The sequence below is a fragment of the Ornithodoros turicata genome, unplaced genomic scaffold (assembly GCF_037126465.1).
Source record: "Ornithodoros turicata isolate Travis unplaced genomic scaffold, ASM3712646v1 Chromosome53, whole genome shotgun sequence".
Taxonomy (NCBI): domain Eukaryota; kingdom Metazoa; phylum Arthropoda; class Arachnida; order Ixodida; family Argasidae; genus Ornithodoros; species Ornithodoros turicata.
The window spans coordinates 453,514-469,457 of record NW_026999381.1 but is presented as its reverse complement, the minus strand read 5'-3'; the positions used below and the strand labels follow the sequence as shown (position 1 = coordinate 469,457).

Below are 15,944 nucleotides of genomic sequence, written 5' to 3'. Positions count from 1 at the left end.
TATCTCCTTTTTTTTTTCCTTTTCGTCTACTAAACATATCCCCCCCCCCCAGGCAGTGAACCCCAATGCGATTGTAAAAGTTGTCGCGAACGGCCCGCCGCAATCAGTTATCTTGTCTTATTTCCCGTTTTGCCATATCTTGCCCCCCCCCCCCACTGCAAGCCTTGGACGGCTCCTTTTTCCTACTCAAACAATGGACAACTGTGTTGACAAAAATGTTTATTTATTTGTTCCGCACTCCAATCGGGTTGCTTGTCAAAGAGGCCTTTTCATCTTTTACGAAGTCTGGGATAGTGCAACTGATTGAGAAATATACATGCACTGTGGAATTTAATTCATGAAATATGATAAGCTTTCACATGAGATTAGTGATCCTTTTTTTGTAATCATAGACCGATGTATCATGTCTCTAAATTTCAATGGCCGATCCTTCTCCGGTAATTCTATCCATCGGGTATTGAATTTGTACAGAGTGTAATCGAGTAAAACCTATTTGGTGGTCAGGTCTCATTCCATATGATAATTCTTACACAAATTGTGGAATATTCGTTTCCTTAGCGATCATTGTTCTCAGTCTAGCCATGCTAAATGTAAAGTGTTTTTCATTGTGATGCAAAGAATTCATTTTAATGATGACAAAGATTACAATTATTGTTTCACTTATACACTTGTTTATTTCGATAAATTACAGTTCTATTTCAAACTCCGAAGTTTTCGTTTGTTGTCTTCATTGATGAATTCCGAAGACATTAAATAGTTTATTCTGATTATTGGGCGCTTGAATCCAGCGTTGATTAACGCAGGCGGTATGTTGTCGCCGTGTTTGTATTGCTTCAACAACTTGCACTTTGTCGCGATGAACTTGCACAGTCTCTTATTGATGCTTCCTTTCTTTGTATGAAGGTTCTTGAATGGCGTACAAGAAGGAAGTATTAGATGAAAAGCGTCCGGTGGTCCACCGCAATTGATATGTTTGTTGAGTTTCAACAGGTGATAATACATCAGACCTTGCACGACAATATTGAACTTGTGTTGATTCGACATCGTTGCAGAGACTGGTAGAAGAAAATAATTGCGTTGCCGTGGTAGCGGAATATATCACGTGATAAGATTTTATGTACTTTCCATCTCAGATATGTGTAATTTCAACAAATCCGTAATGAATCGTGCGATATAGACCGCTTGTATATGATAATTTGATCCGACTGCTTTCTTGATGTACGCAATGCCCATTGCAATGATTACAATTACATCTGGTCTAGTGTATTTCAATTCTTCGTTGGCAAACCTCAAAAACTCCGCCATCAATCCCAATGGCCCTTCCGACGTTGATGTGCAGATATTTTTATAAGTATTGTAGATTCCGCATATAAATTCTTGCATCTTCAGTTCTGTAGTTTGTACCATATCTCCGAATACGATCGGATAATAGATGGGAATGCCTCATAACTCTGAGTTGCATTTCACATTTGATTTTTCTGTGTGGTTCATTAGAAATTTCTGTTGCAAGACTCATATTAGACCCCTAGCTATGGGGTAGCGTTCCACTCCTAGAGTGGAAAACCTCCCCACTTCATCATCACAATATATATGTTGTTGTTGTTGTTCTGTTGCAAGATATTACAAAAATTGACGTAATTAAATTTGTTTATCGTTTTTGATTGAGTATCGTTGCTACCAATTAATAATTTGGACTTTCTCTACATCTTCAATAACAATATCGCATCTCTACAAACTTAGCCGACTTGACAACCACTTTGACGAAAGATTTCCATTTCAGGGAAAGGATGCGAAAAGATAGTGACCCCAGCGAGTGATATCGACATCTATTTGCGCTGCACAATAAAATATATCGCCTTTGAACTCTCTTATCTGACCTCTAGAGCGTCCCGTTTGCTAGACGAAGTAATATAGCCCCTAACCCTTTGAATGATAAAGCATGCGCTGTGCTATGGTCACATAGATAGAAACATAAAGTCTCCCGGCTTTGAGGAAAAGTGTGAAAACTGTGCATATTTCCTATGTCTTGGATACCTCCATCAAGGTTCGTAGTGTTTGTTAGAATGAAAATTGTACATTGATCGATTTTATGATGGTTCAATGATAGATTATTTTCCTCTGTTGATGTGTCGCCGCGTGTTCCTCTGTTCTTCAGCGTTAAGCCTGTGCTATTTCGCCTTTGATAGATTGATTGGCTATTATTTCTCTATGTGTTGGATGGTGCGCATGTTTTGGCTCTCTATTTATTGTAGCTGTTGATTGTGTTGTTTCTCGTTATTTCCTTACGTCTATGCTATTCACTTAACAAGAAATTAAAAGTTGAGTAATGTTGGAATATGAAATTGAGATTCCCTATTGCGCTCGAAATGTTATGACAGATATTCACGCTATTGCATTGATGGTTCTCACGTATAGGAATATTAATTTTCTGATGAGTTTGATTTTTTCTTCTGATTTTCTGAATGATAGATTACTATGTTCTTTTGATTAAGAATATTTTGGTAGTGGTATAGATTTTATTTCCTCTTGTCGTTCGTGTTCCGTGGCCTTCCATACATCTATCGGCACCCGTCTTCTACAAATCAGGGTAGACATCATTAGATCTGATTGTTGGCTAGAAGCGTGCTATGTGGTGAAGTTTTTAACATGTCTATTTTCTGATGAGTTTGATTTTTTCATCTGATTTTCTGAATGATAGATTACTGTGTTGTTTGATTAGGAATATCTTCTTTGTATTGTCATAGATTTTATTTCCTCTTGTGTTCGTGTCGTTCTTTGCTCTGTTTGTTGGCTAGGAGTGTGCTATGTGGTGAAGTGGAATATCTTCTTTGTAGTGGTATAGATTTTATTTCCTCTTGTGTTCTTGTCGTTCGTGTTCTGCTTGTTGGCTGGGAGTGTGCTATGTGGTGAAGTGGAATATCTTCTTTGTATTGGTATAGATTTTATTTCCTCTTGTGTTCGTGTCGTTCTGATTGTTGGCTAGTAGCGTGCTATGTGGTGAAGTTCATTTTTAGCATGTCTATTTCCTGATGAGTTTGATTTTTTCATTTTCTGAATGATAGATTACTATGTTGTTTTGATTAACCAATGTAGTGGTATAGATTTTATTTCCTCTTGTGTTCGTGTCGTTCTTTGCTCTGTTTGTTGGCTAGGAGTGTGCTATGTGGTGAAGTGGAATATCTTCTTTGTAGTGGTATAGATTTTATTTCCTCTTGTGTTCTTGTCGTTCGTGTTCTGCTTGTTGGCTGGGAGTGTGCTATGTGGTGAAGTGGAATATCTTCCTTGTATTGGTATAGATTTTATTTCCTCTTGTGTTCGTGTCGTTCTGAAATTTGGCTAGTAGCGTGCTATGTGGTGAAGCTCATTTTTAACATGTCCATTTCCTGATGAGTTTGATTTTTTCATTTTCTGAATGATAGATTACTATGTTGTTTTGATTAACCAAAGTAGTGGTATAGATTTTGTTTCCTCTTGTGTTCGTGTACCATAGTCCTCCAGAGCCTCTGCTGTTCACATTTAACTGCATACAACTATCAGAACTTCCCGCTATCGCACTGATGGTTCTCACGTATAGGAATATTAGACGTTTTATAATACAATTTGTAATTTTGATTGTAATCGTATTGATTAAGAATATCTTCTTTGATTAAATGCGTTATCAATTCTGATTCATTGAAAACTTCCACTAATAAAAATATTGTGTTTGATTTGCGATACCTATTCAATGCTAATGTATCATACCTGTAATAAGTATTGTTACGTGTATTGTGTTCCTTCTATTTCAAAAATTTGGCTAAGTTTTTTCCATTCACGCAGAGTCATAACATAATTCCTAATGACTTTAATAAATATATTTTGACTTGTACTTTTGTGTATGGCTACCCTTTGCATGTAAACCGCTCACCTGCTGTATCTGAAAAATATGTGAAGTCGGCCAAAGAAGTCTGCCCAGGCTGAAAAATATGCTACGATGAGCGCACGCTCAGCCCTCCCCCGCGGATAAGCGCGCGGACAACCCTCCTCACACGCGCCGCGCAGGGAAAAATACGCGCAGGGCTCAGGGCAGGGGGGTGCCATAGTTTGGACACCGGCTCGGTTCTGCCAGACTGAATACTACTTAAAGGTAAGTTGCAAATTTATATAGTGATTAACATGATTTTAAAAAAATAGAATATCAGGGTTAACACTTATGGTTTGCAACTTATATATGGAGGAGGATCCGTGGGATCCCTTATTTCAGCCCCTTTGGCAACTAGTAAATTCAACGAAAGGTCTCTGTCTCAACACCAAACGAGTAGCGATGAAACTGTTCGATCAGCTGTACGAGATGAATCTTCCAGTAACCACAGTATTGGGGACAATATATCCGAAGCTGAAGGAAATTCGATTTGGGAAATCCTTGACGCTGAAGCATGTGTTCCTGCAGTTGGAGAAGGTACTTCAGTAACTTCAGATGAACTACGGCGACTCGCCCCTGCGTTGGGATATCGATGTGAACGATTCCTGCCAGCAAATGATAGATGGCTCGGAGACATCATTCCTCAAATCCGAAATGAGGAACTTTTTGACATTATTGAACATATCCGAGACTGGTTCCAAAGATATGGAGAAGGAAGAGCAGCGGGACTTATTTATCACGCAGAAAGCGAAGACGGACAAACGGGACACATCCACCTCTATCACAGCTGTCCCTTCAGAAATAGTACCTGCCGTTGTGGTTTTCTCAGAGTCCTCCCACGAATCAAGTTCCGAGCTAGAAGAAGAATTGTTTTTGCACGCGCAACCTACGAAGAATGTTACTGGATTAACTTCCTTAAGTATTACTGCCTTAAACCGAGACGACTTTTATTCCTGGAAGTCAACAACAGAAGTTACGAAGGGGCCGTACATCGACTTCAAGTTCTACCAGGTGAGCGTCAATTGATATTAATCTTCTTTGACTAATATCATCTGAATGTTCACTAGGATGTGAAGCACCTACAAAAGACGAATCCGATGGACTATTGGCGTCATGCGAGCTTTCGTGCCAAAGCCAGTCTGTTGAACAAAGGAAATCCGACCAAGTACAAGAAATTGAAAAACTTGATCAAAGAAATGCAGAGAGAACTTCTTCGGTTGGGAAACGACACAAAAGACGTGCGGAAGAGCAGTTTCCCACAGTCAGACACAAGAAAAGCTTGAATTTGCACAAAGACTTAGTAAGTGCTATCAAAGATTTTTTATGCGTACCTTTTTACAGCTCATGTGAATTAAGAGAATGGCTTTCAAACGATTCTTTAGCATATTTTGATAAGTCTGATAATGATTATAAAAGGGCGGTCAATGAAGTTCAACGTAAATGCCAACATCTCAGTTTAAAAGAAATAGAAAGCTGGATAAATGCATGTAAACAAGGACCAGTATTTTATGCTAGAAGAATTGATCACTATCTATCAGTAGAGGATTCGCTAAATATCTCAGAAGAATTGTTGATTTTTCAATATCACGAAGATGGCAAAGTTAAAGAATTTATATCTCGATTGTATGCTATCCTTGAAAAAACCTGAACCAAAAAGAAACACAATGTACGTAACAGGAGAACCTAATTCAGGAAAAACATTCTTCTTTGATTGTGTCGCAGCTTTAATGTTGAATGTTGGACATGTTGCTAATATGGTACGTGGAGAGCATTTTCCTCTTAATGATTGCATTGCTAGACGAATTCTTATTTGGAATGAACCGTCCATAATGCCAAGTGCATATGACACAGTTAAAGTGCTCGCTGGAGGTGATCCGTGTCCAGCTAATGTAAAGTACCAAGGCCATTCCGTTATTTCTCGGACGCCTTTAATTTTCACTGGAAACAACTTTGTATTTCCTAATACAACAGTGTGGCTTTCTAGAATGTATAAAGAAACATGGAAGTGTGCTACATTTTCAAAAAATGTTAAAGGATATCCTAATCCTAAAGCTTTACTGTGTTTGTTTCATAAATATGATCTAATATAAGTGTTTTGACTTCACTTGTCAACGAAAATAACAATGTATATTCTGTGTGACAATATGTATCAATAAACTATAAAACTTTCAAAAAACAAAACTTTTATTTTCTCTAGAATACTGGATATATACAAGTAAGTACTAAGTAGTATAATAATTAATATAAATAGAACCAGATTTATCTTTCCAGCCAGTTGGTTTTGTAATACCAGCATTAGACGTTGAATTTATAGTATTTCGAATTCTTCCTGCTATATAGGCAATATTTAGATCACTATTTAATTCGTCGGCTCCAAAACTAATGGATGCATATTGTGGATCCCATCCTTGTATAATTGGAATATTTACATTAGGATGAATACTATCAATATTATGTTCGGTTTCTAACATTGTTTCTATTTGCCATTGCACAACAACATTAGCAAAAGTCGCAGTTGGAGATAGAGCAGCATTACTTTGTACTGGTAAAACACCAAAAGCTATAGTTGGAGGAGCATCAGGAGTCAAACTATGTCCAATATTTCTTTGCATATATGCAGACTTTTCTATTATATTATTATATTGTAAATGATCACTAAAATAAGGTTTTGTAGCTGTTGCAGATATTTTTGTACTAATAGAATCTTTTCAAGTTTTTGCTGTATCAACTGTATAATTAGAAGCAACTTCTACACATGAAGCATTAGTAAAACCTTCAACAATAGGAACTGTTGTTTGACTTCTTTGAGCCATATATGGAAATTTTAAAATACCACATTTATAATTATAAGTATAATCTATAACTGGTATTCCTTTACAGTCATTTACATTACGAATTTGGTAATGTTGTAATAAATTGAGTGTACCTTTATGTTTTTTTAATTTTGGAATTACAATATATTTATTCCAATGTCGAGGAATTCCAATATTGCATCCTATCGAATTATCTATTCTGTATAAAGTATTTGCAGGTATAATAGAATCTGCTAAAGCATTCACGGATGTTAGATCTGCAGGATCTACAGATATACTTGTAGATATATAATTCATTATTTTATTTAATCCAACTCCATATCCAATTTGAACTAATGTTTGACTATTAGCAAAAGAAGATACTGCTTCATTAGTTGCAAAAGGTAATCTATAACCTAAAGGAGTTATTTTGATTCGACATCTTTTTGCCCATGTATTTATAGGAAGATTACTAAATTCTGTAGGACTCATGAATAATTGCAAATTATTTGGAGTCATATCTGCAAATGGAGTAGTTAATAATTCAAAATTATTGATATCCCAAAAATCTTTCCAATTTGCGAAATTTATTATACCAAATTGTAATCCAGCAGTATAAATTTGAAAAGTTTTACGATATATTCCCTGTACTTTCGTTATTCCAGGATCTCGTATAATTGTTGCAATGACATCACTTCCAGTTCCACCAGGTATTGATGATCCAGCTTGAGGTCTTTGAACTTGGTCAACTGCAATATTTTGATTTTGTGAAGCATCTTGTGGGTTTTCTATACCACTGTCGTCTACAGGTTCCGTTTGTTGTCTTTTCTCTCATCTTGTTCGCGGCATTTTTTGGATACAAAACACCAGTTAAAGATTCGATTGCGTATTTTCCACTTAATCCAAGAGCACCGAGAGTTCCTCCAAGAGATCTTGTTCCAAGAAAACTTCCAATAGCTTTTAAATCTGCTTTTCGGACGTCTTCTTGTGATTTTGCTAAGAGGTACTCTTCGTCATGTATCTTTGCTATTTCATCATCTTCATCAATAGGAGATGCTTCAAAGTCATTCGTTCCAGGACCTAAATAATTATGACCGACAAAATGAGCCACTAAAAATATATTAATATACATATAATATATAACTTCAATCTGGGAGCTTGTCGCTGCCTTCGGCAGTTCCGCCTTCCACCTCCTTCCTGTAGCCAACGCAGCAAGATAACTACGAGAAAGGACCGAGTGCAAGAACTTCTGTTTTCATAAACATCCGCAGCTGCTCACTCCCGATACAGAAACTTCCGCTCATGCGCTCGCTCGCTTATCGATAAGAACGGAAACATGTCTGGGCATGTCAGGGCACGCAAATATTTCCGGTTTCATTCATTGCCTTATTTGGAAATGTTTGCAATTTGGAAATGTGGCAATTTCGCAACGCCAAACGCGGCAGTACAGGGCGAAATGGGATGGTCCTCATTTCTAACTAGAGACGCCAGAGCTAAAACCCATTATCTAGGATGCTTGATCCACATGCCTGAAACATCGACTTCAAAGAGGACTTTCCATCATATCAGATTCTGCGGCCTAATATCCAGGTGGATCAAAAAGATTAACCAGTATGATAGGAAATACAGCAGGGGAACAAAACGACAGACAGCACAAAGCGAGAAAGAATGGACAAAAATTACAACAGAAGAAATAAACAAAGTTGAAATTGAAAATTGGAGGGAAAACACAGGGAAAAAACACAGTCTTAGGATTTACATGGACCACAAGCCAAAACCGCGAACCTGCACGGAATACAGAGGCGATAGGGGAAGTGCCCTGCTCTTCCAGGCACGAACACCAGAAGAAAAGAACTGTTTGGTGAGGACATCGACCCTACTTGCCCACTCTGTGGTGAAGCACCTGAAGACTTAAGCCACATCCTCCAGGAATGCGACAAACTGCGAGGGGTCACACCTTTGAGTGATACGACAAGAAACACAGAAGATATCACGGCGATGGTGTATCGCGAAAACAAAACCGAAAGCGAGAATGCTCTCCTAGCGCGAATACAGCACCATCTAACAAATTGGGAAAAATGAAGAAATCTGCCATGAAGATCCAAATGAACCAAGAATCACAAGAATAACAAACAAATACGATTTCATTGTTAAATGTTATCCTCGCACCTGTGACTTCGAAAGAAGTCTGCCCTCTGACAAAAGGAATTAGGTGTAACTATACTCGATACTCAGGTGGTTCCGACTTCACTTTCACGAGCACTGAACTCTGGTGAGAGCTGCATCTCTTCAGGTTGTGAATCCGAGGGGCTGGAACGTGATTACTCAAGGACACAAGGATCTCTCGCCTCTTCCTTCATGGGGAGTAAACTGTTTGCAGTCACTGTCCCCTGTAAATTATGAGAAAGAGAAAAATTGTCTCCAGAAGTGAACAGTTGATGTGCGTATCAATTAAAGTTAATCGACTAACTGTTTGCCCCCCCAGCGGGCCTGTCTTCAGGGGCCTTCAGAGAGGCCATCTTCGAGGGTTCCCAGTCAGTACAGAAGACATGTCAGAGAGGGGTACCCCGTAGAGATTGTTTCTTAAGAAAGAAACATGATGCTTGTCGAGGAGTAACGCCGAGACAGAGGAAACGTAGAGACCACCACAAATTCTTTCAGGTTACTCACAGCATCGGCGGATCAAACTTTTTCTCTCAACTTTTTACTCCCCGCTAAGGCAGGTTACTCCTAGGTCGTTGCGGTTTTGACTCATTTGACAGCATGTCCATCTGGCCGTAGAACTCGGCCGCAAAAACGACGTCTGTACTGACCTCGTAGTTTTGTTACGAAAATTCTGTAAAGGCTAAAAATAACCACCCCGTATGCAGAGGTATTAAGTTTTGTCACGACCTCGGCAGCTCAGTAAAAGAATAAGAAGGAAAAATAACAACGGTTGTGATTAGGAATCCAGGGAATCGAATCCGCAACGCTTATGGAATGTCGAATCGTTTTTTTAAAAAGCGTATAGAAAGCCACAGGGAAAAAGCACTTCTACTGAAGAATGTTTTCAAGCAGCATTTGATATTTCTGTCTAATGAAAAGCTAATTCAATAATAGTTGACATTCAGGGAAAAAATATATCGTATACTCGTTCTTAAATGTAATTTATGTAACATGTTGTTCTTCCAGTATGGGAAATAACTACATCCATAATTTCCACATCCATAATACACACACAATTTCCACAAATCTGGGAAACAATGAAAAAGTAAAACCGCATAAGTTTTCAACTTGTAATGTAAGAGTTCTTTCCTAAACTGTTTCAGTGTGAAGCAATATAAACAGACAAACAAGAAAACATCCGCTGACCAATCAGGATTTCTGAACACTCCTGATGCGCAAATAAAAAAAAAACAAAAAAAAACACCGTTGGCAGACTCAAAAGATACGACTCGCCTTTTTTTATTCTTTATTTTTTGCGGTTGGAATTCTTCAATTCAATGAGGCAGCATTGTGCTCTTTCACTCTCTCACACTGGGGGTAAAGGAAAGCCGCTTCTTTGAAGATGTGCAATAAACCATATAAAGAAAAAACTGCGTTCCTTCACGAATTTTTTGCGGACGATCTACCGAAGGGATTTTTGTTCTGAAAACGGCTTTGGTATCTGGTGACCGAAGAGATCAGATGTTCTCATTGGAGCAACTTCGTAGCTTTTATAATTAAACAGTTAATTATTGAAAGTTAATTAAGACATTGCCTTAGGAGTCTGCTAATGCCCCCTAGGGAGTGCCCTTCAGCATATGCTATATTGCAATTGATTTCATCTCGGAAAAAGTGATTGATATATTTTTTAAAAATCTGTTCACACTTAGCGTGGACACCCTGTATACCCGTGCCTAATACGTGGACCAATACGTGCTGACTAGTCTATGACTCACATCACATATTTACACAATTACATGCTCTAAGCAGTAGGTAGCGAGTAGGTCGCGTTTGTAAGGGATTATTATATTACTGTGGTATGCATGAAACACGTGTGGGCTAGAGATGGCCGTCACAGTGGCCTGTGCGTCATTGCTTGAGTACGTCGAATTCGTGGTGGAACATAACAACAGATTGGCTTGCTGAAAAGGGTTTCAATTGTTGATGGAAAGTTAAAAAAGTAATCGATTACTCAGTAATTGATTACCGAAAATTGTAATCAGATTACTTGGAAAATTACTTGCTCACAAAATTAACTGATTACGTTAAAAAATTACTAAGAAAAGTAATTGAATACTAGTAACGCAATTACTAGTAACCCGTTATGTACAACTCTGCTAGAAGCGTACTAGAAACTTTAAAGTCTGTACCGATAATGTTTACATGCTTACTTATCGCCATTGAAGAAAGGAGGAAAGAGTGGTGTTGATATCGTTGCATGAGTAAAAAAAAAAGAGAATGAAATATAATGGTACGCCTGAGAACAATAAAATTGCTGTTTCTGTAACACATCTTGAAGAATTCCAGATGTAATTGAACTCGCGTTATTTTTCGTGTACGCAACAAAACAAAAACGTGTTGATCACGGCGGTTAACGTCGTCTGCTATAGCGATGTGCTGGATTAAATAAATAGCGCGAGTTCAGTGATATCGGGAAATAAATTCAATATACGTGCTAGAAAACGTATCATCATATTTTATTCCATTTTCGTTACCCATGCAACGACATCGGCACCATTTTTTTCCTTTCCTCTGTGGCGGCGGTACGTGTTTTTAGTATAATGTCATTAATTAGAAACAGCCTTTAATTTTCGCTTCGAGGCATTAGAAATGTGGTCCTCTGTCAATGTAAACGATATTCGGATCTTCAGTGTTTCCATACCAGGGATGCATAGGGATGTACTTGAAGGAGAAAGTGGGTCAAAGTGTAATCACTTGGCCGGCAAAACGCTTCGAAATATAACCGTTTTTTGTGTTTTTTTTTTTTTTTTCAAATGGTGTCCACTTCGAAGTCAGAGTGGGCTTGGCCAGGGCATTGTGGGTAAAACTGGGACCACTTTGAAAGTCAGAGTAGCAGTGATTTCCCCAGAAATTCACTGCTGGGTGGGGGTATGGTTGGTGAAGGTTGCGCTTACGGAATTTTTTTTAGACACTAAGACAAAACAAACAAACAAAGCCAAGACAAAAGACTCATGACACAATGGTGACGTATTTGCACAGCGTTCTCGTTTTATTTGTACATGTTATTACGTTAGAACACAGTACATTAGAATATAGATTCACAATGAACGGCGTTTCAACATTAAGATGCATAATCGCACGACCGACAATGCAAGAGGACTAACACCATGTCTCATGAATCTCACTGAATACCTAATGAACCAAGTGTGAAAACCTGCACAAACAAAACAAAAAAAGCAGAATACCCTGCTTGATTGAGTTGGGCGCAAATGGTTCTTGATGATCCACATTGAGTTCGCGTGCCCGCACGCATTTTTGCTCGTATATGCGCGTAATATATGCATTGAACAGTCACTTCCAAATCATTTCGGACAAATGCATGGAACGATCATCCGCATGACTGTGGTCCTACAGCATAAGCTTGACAGTACAGGATGTAATTCGCTACGCGGGACTCACTACCAGAACGTGTTGGTGGTTGATATGGGTGGGGTTACGTGAGAAATTTCAGGGGGGTGTAGCAAAAATGCAGGGGGGGGGTGTAGGGAAGTCCCTGCAGAGTAGGTTACACTGGGTCCATTTGGCAGTATCACATCAGGAACGCTCAAGAGGAAAATGAAGGGAATCCAATCCAATCCATGTATTCGTATCATTCCAACGATTTCAGCGTTGCGTCGGTTGCATGGAGCAATGCAATGCAGCTGCTGTACCCGCCTAGCATCCCAAGTTCCGTGTAGGTGTTGAAACTTAATGCCTCGCCACGAAACCGCCATCCGTAGTTGCAACAGAGAAGGCATTCCACGAATTGCGTAGTGGAAAGGAGGAAGAGAACGGGGCACGTTCGTGAGGAAGTGACACTATGCAGCAGGTTAGATGTATACAGGGGCATTTGCCACTCGTCACGCCAGCATTGAATTAGGGCAAGGCTTTGTAAGGGTATTTGGTCAGTAGGAGTGTTGATTTCCCTGTAGTCAACGCAGTCAATAGTCGAATAGTGTGATATGCATGAAGGATGGTCGTTAATTTATGAAATAGGAAGGACCAAGAACTGCACCCTGTGAAACTCCCGAAAGGACAGACAACGGGAGGGACTGGAAACGAAAGCTTGGAAAGAAATTCAGTTCTGCAATGGTCGATATACGGGTCGAGAGCGATTTCGTACACAAGTCTCGGGTGAGGCACCATATGGAAGGCTTTGCGGAAATCTAAGAAGACGGCCTCGGTCTGATGGTTGTTATCAGCTTGGGTAAAGACGTCATCAACGAAACAACGCAGTTGCGTTTCGCAAGAAAAGTATTTTCCGAAAACCGGGCTGCAGCGGGTGGAAAAACTATTTTTCCTCAAGCAACTTGACTAAGCTCGAGAAGTTAACGTGTTTGCGAATTTTGCATGCGATGACAGCGATAAAAATGGAGCCATATAGTTATTAACGTACTGACTGGTACCGGACATGGCGACTGTCACATTGAAACAAGTTTCGCGAGTATTTGCTTAAACATTTTTATTTAAACAAGTTCATTTAGAGAAGATGAGTATTAGAAAGGGCACTGGTTCGGCTGGCCATGACAGCTCGGGGATTCCAAAATTTCTCGCCACGAGATGTTTTGTAAGACGCGTTCGAGTAAAGACCTTGGACACTTCGACGCAACAATGTATGTGTACTCCGGGTCGTTCTCGATCCCCTGCGGCGAGACGAGGCATCCCATTTAGGGTGTTTTCGTACCAGAGTTGTACGTAACGCGTTACTAGTAATTGCGTTACAAGTAATCAGTTACTTTTTCAGTATTTTTTAACGTATTCAATTAGTTTTGTGAGCGAGTAATTTTCCAAGTAATCTGATTACAATTTTCAGTAATCAATTACTAAGTAATCGATTACTTTTTTAACTAATAATAATAATTGGGGTTGACGTCGCGGGACAACTGAGATCAAGAGCGACGCCACAGCGGTCGGTCTGTGGATTACTTTTGCCCACCTGAGGGTTCTTTAACGTGCGATGAAAGCTCATCACGCGGCACCCCGTATTTAACGTCCCTAGCGGAAGATCTAAGCAACTTGTACCCTGCCACTAGGTTGCTGGCATCCTCGGCCTACTCTTTTAGACTTCTGTCAACAATGGCAACCATTTTCAGCAAGCCAATCTGTTCTTCTGTGCCACCACGAGTAAGCTCATTTCATCCGAAAAAATGTTCGGAGGTTCTGGCCTTTCGGTTGATCTGGGCACGCGGGTGGCAGTGACCCATATCCCCCAAATGCTCTTTTCATCCGAGCGTCCAGAACCACCGAAAACGGGATACTTGAAAGGACACGCTTCCCCCGTTTGTCAGGGAGAGGAGGAAGGGTGAGCAGTTTTTGGGTGTGCCGGAATCCAATCCTGCAACTGAGTCAGAAGTGAAGTTTGCAAAGGAAAGACTATTGATATCGATCGCGTTCAAGAAATGATCCGATCCGAACAGAGAGATATTTTCCATGTGAGTGACCGGGCTCCAGGCACTGTGTAGGTCATCATAGTGGAAAGCAAATAGTAACAAAGCGCCCACTTCACAAGTCTCGAAGAAGGTTACAAAAAGGGACCTCCTCCTTTACTTTTCTTTTATGCGTTCTGTTAATACAGTTCAGACGTTCAGAAAACACGCTATTAACCGGCTGAAATAACCCCTAGAAAAAGCTTGCAAACAGTATGAATGCATGAAACCAACATATCGTCTGAACTGTCCATCTCCTCTGAAGGCGCTTGACGTTTGTGTGTTTTCCGCCGTCCCGCTAAATGTTCCAGCCACAGAACATACTACTAACAATAGGGCTATATTTTTCACCTGAAATTCAACAATCATTTAATTTGTTTTTCATCAAACAAATGTATCCTATGCTGATTCCAAACATTTCGCTGTATATTCACCGTGCGTACAGAGTCAAATCGTTGCGTTCGTTGACCAAGTTCGAACTCGCAAAGCACACGCACACTCTACTTCCTGAAGCGAGAGACGCTCGCACGAGTGCGTACGATTTCACATTGAGCATCTCCTTTCGTTGGTCGCAGTGCGAAGGTTTCAACGAAGAGGGAAATGCTTGTCGCACGGACACCGAATCCTGACTCCGTTGTGACTGCATTTGAAAATGCGACGGCGCTCACAAGTGTTCCTCAGGCGTCAGCTCACCACTGCATTCCAGTTCTGAACTCGAGAGACTGTTCGTACTTAGGATACTTGTGTCGGGAAACATCACAACACGCGCTGAGTTACTCTGACACACTAACAAATCTGCGACTTTTCTTTGAACAATGCGGTCATATGGTGCTGTCAACTGACATAGTCGAGACGCCGCTGCCACTTCTCTCCCTTCTCTTCTCGTAACTGCCCGCCAGACAGGCAGCCCGCGAAAGAATGCGCTTTTGAAACTTTGCCAACCAATAGCGGAGCGCGCAATGTCCTTCGGCCAATGGGTATCAACTATGATGCCTGACGGAGCCGCGAAGAGGGGGAGCTATGGGGGCCGGGTAACGCCTTATCAGCCTTCCACATAAGCCGGGATCCCGTAAGTGTCCCTCCAGACCCCGCCAGGTTGCCGATGGATATCCAACTCTTCAAGTGAACATCACTGGAAGTCCAGAGTAAGGTGAGATCCCCAATGCGCATATCTTTCACTATTATTTATGCTGTGTTGTAGCGTTTCACTGTGTGGTTTCGATTTTTTTTACTGTTCTCACTGTGTTTGTAAATTGTTCTTTACCAACTGCATAGCGTATTTTTAGAAGCGGGATTTTCTTGCGTTTATCTTCGCTGACCCTGTAACTCCTCTGCTACTCATAGTGTATTAATCTGTATCGTCACAGTAAATAACGTACGCTGCATCCGGGAGGTGGTTACTTAAAACCCCCAGGGATCACCGCGGAGCGTGCTCTTGCTTCTCCTTGGATTAATATAAAGCGTCACTCTTACCGATGGTCGCTCAGAATTCCCACCTATTTGTGCCGTCTGCCTTTTTTTCCTTTTTCGGCGGGTGTGTTACGGTTAATTCGAATGTTTGTCATTGATGCTAATATCCCTAAATATCTACGTAGTTCGCACATCATTGCCCTTTTATCGTCTCAAGCGATCTGTAACATCCGC

At 40.2% G+C, this 15,944-nt stretch overlaps 1 protein-coding gene across 1 annotated transcript in view; it reads left to right on the top strand.

Moving 5' to 3' along the window:
- Nucleotides 1–14,091: 14,091 nt before the first annotated feature.
- Nucleotides 14,092–15,944, top strand: part of LOC135374310 (uncharacterized) — a 38,410-nt gene continuing 36,557 nt past the window's right edge. The window contains exon 1 of the mRNA XM_064607292.1: nucleotides 14,092–15,450. The gene's annotated coding sequence lies outside the window, so the exon portion shown is untranslated. The remainder of the gene's footprint in view (nucleotides 15,451–15,944) is intronic.